Source organism: Pelmatolapia mariae, linkage group LG7 (genome assembly GCF_036321145.2).
Source record: "Pelmatolapia mariae isolate MD_Pm_ZW linkage group LG7, Pm_UMD_F_2, whole genome shotgun sequence".
NCBI lineage: Eukaryota > Metazoa > Chordata > Actinopteri > Cichliformes > Cichlidae > Pelmatolapia > Pelmatolapia mariae.
In genome coordinates this window covers 64,562,617-64,567,881 of record NC_086233.1, presented here as the reverse complement: position 1 = coordinate 64,567,881, position 5,265 = coordinate 64,562,617, and the positions used below count along the sequence as shown (strand labels likewise).

Here is a 5,265-nt window from a genome sequence, read left to right as displayed (position 1 = left end):
GTACATTGTATTAATAATTAAATTTCATTATCTGTATCTTTACCACACATTTACCACACAGGTGTAGATACTATAGGTTCAGTGAATGCTTACATTGCACTGATTAGAATATACTGGACATTCAAAGCTAAGATTCAGCGCACTGTGTTAGAGGCTGGGATTTGATGAATTCATCATATATACAACCTTTGATCATCGTTTATGTCCAGTTGAGAATGAATCTGTGCTCTCACATATTAAATGAACTGAAATCAGTAGTGTGATCTCCAGTCTTGATATAAGGAATGAGAGAACTGACAGCTGTTATTTTAATCAGCCTGTCTCAGTTGTTTTAACTCTAAGTATCACAAAGTAATGTGGTAACATCTGGACTGACGAGTTTACTGTCAGCATTGTAATCGCTAGTTTAAAGGCTGTAGGTTGCAGCCATTGCTCTAACACTGTATAAATGTAACAGGCCTCAGTGCTGGTTCTAACAGTCTGAGCTGCTTCCAGCTTTATTTGTGAAGAGCACAGCAGCTTACAAAACACGTAGTGAGCTCGTACAGCTGCGACATAAAACTTTCACAAGCTAAGATGTCCTTAAAATAACGGGGCTACGTGCGGTGATGCTAGCGTTAGCCACGTTAGCACCTTACCTTCAACAGGTGGTCAGTCTGTGTAGACAGGCACTCAGTCAGAGGTTGCTCTCCGTTTCGCTGCAGGGTCCCTTCATTCTTCACATATCCGTGTCGAGCCGAGTGTAAATCCCGAGGTTGAACGGCCTTTGTACAAGCACACACGCTTCGTAGCAGGGCGAAGCTATGAGCTAGAAAAATCCAGGCTGGCAGACAGCCTGTGTCTGACCAACCAATCAGAGAGCTCCTTACATCCCACGGTGTGGCTAATTTGAATAGCCTCCAGCAAGTTGTTAATCGAAGAGCTAATCCAGCAGCTATGGAGGACCACAAGAGCCACGCGCATCGAAATAAAAAATTCTGTGCTTAATTTTAATAAACTGATTTTTAAAATGCTTTTCAGTCTTCATTTCAAAAAACATTTTCGAATTGCACTTTAATAAACTGCATTTCAAAAACCTTTTTCGAATTCCACTTTAATAAACTGCATTTCAAAAACCTTTTTCGAATTCCACTTTAATAAACTGCATTTCAAAATCCTTTTTCGAATTCCACTTTAATAAAAACATTTTCGAATTGCACTTTAATAAACTACATTTCAAAAAACATTTTCGAATTCCACTTTAATAAACTGCATTTCAAAAACCTTTTTCGAATTGCACTTTAATAAACTGCATTTCAAAAAACATTTTCGAATTGCACTTTAATAAACTGCATTTCAAAAACCTTTTTCGAATTGCACTTTAATAAACTGCATTTCAAAATCCATTTCCCTTTCCTGTTCGCTCAGGGATTAACATGTGGATTAGCAGTTGGATTAGCAGTTGGATTAACAACTTCATTTTAAAAATCCTGCTGCTATTCAAATTAGCCACACCGTGGGATGTAAGGAGCTCTCTGATTGGTTGGTCAGACACAGGCTGTCTGCCAGCCTGGATTTTTCTAGGTCATAGCTTCGCCCTGCTACGAAGCGTGTGTGCTTGTACAAAGGCCGTTCAGCCTCGGGATTTACACTCGGCTCGACACGGATATGTGAAGAATGAAGGGACCCTGCAGCGAAACGGAGAGCTCAACATCTGACTGAGTGCCTGTTTTCGCAGTCTGACCACCTGTTGAAGGTAACGTGCTAACGTGGCTAACGCTAGCATCACCGCACGTAGCCCCGTTATTTTAAGGTCATCTTAGCTTATGAAATTTTTACGTTGCAGCTGTACGAGCTCGCTACGTGTTTTGTAAGCTGCTGTGCTCTTCACAAATAAAGCTGGAAGCAGCTCAGACTATTAGAACCAGCACTGAGGCCTGTTACATTTATACAGTGTTAGAGCAATGGCTGCAACCTACAGCCTTTAAACTAGCGATTAAAATGCTGACAGTAAACTCGTCAGTCCAGATGTTACCACATTACTTTGTGATACTTAGAGTTAAAACAACTGAGACAGGCTGATTAAAATAACAGCTGTCAGTTCTCTCATTCCTTATATCAAGACTGGAGATCACACTACTGATTTCAGTTCATTTAATATGTGAGTGCACAGATTCATTCTCAACTGGACATAAATGATGATCAAAGGTTGTATATATGATGAAGTCATCAAATCCCAGCCTCTAACACAGTGCGCTGAATCTTAGCTTTGAATGTCCAGTATATTCTAATCAGTGCAATTTAAGCATTCACTGAACCTACAGTATCTACACCTGTGTGGCAAATGTGTGGTAAACATACAGATAATGAAATTTAATTATTAATACAATATACATCATGAGAAACAAAAGCTGAACTTGAATCAGTTTAGTACTTTTCTCTGTATGCTCTGTGATTATAAAGGCCTTAAATTCTGTGATATATACTGTAAATGATTTTCACAGAGGTCTTAAAGTACTTAAATCACTGCTGATAGTCTGGTTGTTTATATTTTCACGTTTTTGTGTCTGTAGGGCTGTTTGATGACGATTTGGACTCCTCTGGGAGATGAGGACACACCCACATCTGTTCCATACTGCAGCCATGGATGGTGTTACGGCTCTGAGTCAGCTTTAGGCCATCAGATGCACACACTGGAAAACCAGCACCTGGACTTCATGCAGGAGAGACGGCCTCAGTGATGGACTCTGCATCCTCTACTTTACCTCCTAATCTCTTTCTCCTTTAACACACAATTAAAATCACTCCAAAAGAGTGTAAACTTACTGAGGAAGTCTCTAACTTGTGCACATTTGTACTTTTACTTGTTTTCTGATATATTAAAGAAGAGTACAGTTATTCACATAAAGTTTTTAGTCTTCTGTATTTATTCTTTTGTATGATGTACCACAGTCATACTGAACTTTACAGACCTGGTGAATTGGAGGAAAAAAAAGTCATACATGTGTATATATATATATATATATATATATACACATATGAATCATTTAGCTTCAGCAGTATTTCTATTCGTCCTATGAATTCCAGTCTAATGTCAATTCACTGTTTGAGTTTGGTCTTAAACCCCAGAGAATACCACCTAGTTCAACAATCTTTTTATCTGATTATTTGCAAAACGGTTTTCTTCTGAGAGATGCTGCTAGAGCTGAAATTGAGCCCCAAGAAACAACAACAAAGTTTAGTTCCTCTGGATTTTCCATGGAAAATTGTTTTATCACTCACTCAGGTGACTTCTCCAGTGTCACGGATGAGTGATGAATGTATCTCCCACTGGAAACCATTGTGTCTAGTTAAAGTCAATCGACTTTTTTAAGGAGAGTTGTTAGATGCTGTGCTCATGAGGACAATGAGTTTTAACTTGCAGCACAACACAAAGCTGCCATATTGGATCAACGATCAAAACACTTAATTGAGCAGAATTAAGTCAAAATGTAATATCCTCATATGACACATCACACACGACCCAGCATTGTTCTAAGAATGCAAACTTTTTTATTGGAAGTTTCCACAGCTGCCAGAAAGGGACAGATTTCTGGCTGGTCTTAATGAGTGGTCGTTGCTCTCTCGTTTTCTCTGGAATTGCTGCACGGAGGATGTAACACCCATGATAAGCGCTGAGGTGTGTGTCCTTGTCAGGAATTAGCCATCCTCAGCTTTCTGGGAAGGAAAAGTGGAACCAGAAGATATTCAAATGCATCTCCTCACAGCTGCTGATGAATTCTACAAAAAACAAAGTTTGTTAAAAACATTTGCAGGTGAATCACCACTGATTTATCAGTGCCATCCATTTACTCAAAAATTACTGACAAGCGACAACTAGAATATATAGTTTATAATTTCAAAAATGTCCTGTACAAAATGAACTATATATGACAAATGTGGTGTGGTGCTTGTGGAATTTTTAACAAGGACCCTACAAAACTTTACAGTACTCATGCTGCCAAACTTTTGACAGCTAGGTGTGCAGTTCCTGCTTTAAATGCATTCACTTTTAAGCTTAAGGAATCTAAGTGATAAGAGGCCAGAAATGTTTGAACTAGCTTATGAACCTAAATCACTGAGGCCGTCTCTCCTGCATGAAGGTGCTGGTTTTCCAGTGTGTGCGTCTGATGGCCCAAAGCTGACTCAGAGCTGTAACACCATCCATGGCTGCAGTATGGAACAGATGTGGGTGTGTCCTCATCTCCCAGAGGAGTCCAAATCGTCATCAAACAGCCCTACAGACACAAAAACATGTGAAAATATAAACAACCAGACTATCAGCAGTGATTTAAGTACTTTAAGACCTCTGTGAAAATCATTTACAGTATATATCACAGAATTTAAGACCTCTATAATCACAGAGCATACAGAGAAAAGTACTAAACTGATTCAAGTTCAGCTTTTGTTTTTCATGATGTATATTGTATTAATAATTAAACTTCATTATCTGTATGTTTACCACACATTTGCCACACAGGTGTAGATACTGTAGGTTCAGTGAATGCTTAAATTGCACTGATTAGAATATACTGGACATTCAAAGCTAAGATTCAGCGCACTGTGTTAGAGGCTGGGATTTGATGACTTCATCATATATACAACCTTTGATCATCATTTATGTCCAGTTGAGAATGAATCTGTGCACTCACATATTAAATGAACTGAAATCAGTAGTGTGATCTCCAGTCTTGATATAAGGAATGAGAGAACTGACAGCTGTTATTTTAATCAGCCTGTCTCAGTTGTTTTAACTCTAAGTATCACAAAGTAATGCGGTAACATCTGGACTGACGAGTTTACTGTCAGCATTTTAATCGCTAGTTTAAAGGCTGTAGGTTGCAGCCATTGCTCTAACACTGTATAAATGTAACAGGCCTCAGTGCTGGTTCTAATAGTCTGAGCTGCTTCCAGCTTTATTTGTGAAGAGCACAGCAGCTTACAAAACACGTAGCTAGCTCGTACAGCTGCAACGTAAAAATTTCATAAGCTAAGATGACCTTAAAATAACGGGGCTACGTGCGGTGATGCTAGCGTTAGCCACGTTAGCACGTTACCTTCAACAGGTGGTCAGACTGCGAAAACAGGCACTCAGTCAGATGTTGAGCTCTCCGTTTCGCTGCAGGGTCCCTTCATTCTTCACATATCCGTGTCGAGCCGAGTGTAAATCCCGAGGCTGAACGGCCTTTGTACAAGCACACACGCTTCGTAGCAGGGCGAAGCTATGACCTAGAAAAATCCAGGCTG

At 39.5% G+C, this 5,265-nt stretch overlaps 2 long non-coding RNA genes across 3 annotated transcripts; one reads left to right on the top strand and one right to left on the bottom strand.

The window, feature by feature from the left end:
* The first annotated feature begins 1,383 nt into the window (after positions 1-1,383).
* LOC134630246 (uncharacterized) lies at positions 1,384-2,887 on the top strand. The gene is made up of 2 exons (XR_010094267.1): positions 1,384-1,735; positions 2,553-2,887. It is a non-coding gene; the product is annotated as an uncharacterized LOC134630246 (long non-coding RNA).
* Positions 2,888-3,520: 633 nt separating this feature from the next.
* On the bottom strand, positions 3,521-5,265 carry LOC134630245 (uncharacterized). Of its 2 annotated transcripts, none has more exons than XR_010094266.1 (3): positions 5,076-5,265; positions 4,089-4,256; positions 3,521-3,759 (listed from the first exon to the last, which is right to left on the bottom strand). It is a non-coding gene; the product is annotated as an uncharacterized LOC134630245 (long non-coding RNA). The 2 variants fall into 2 exon arrangements; XR_010094265.1 differs by having other exon boundaries at positions 3,521-3,696.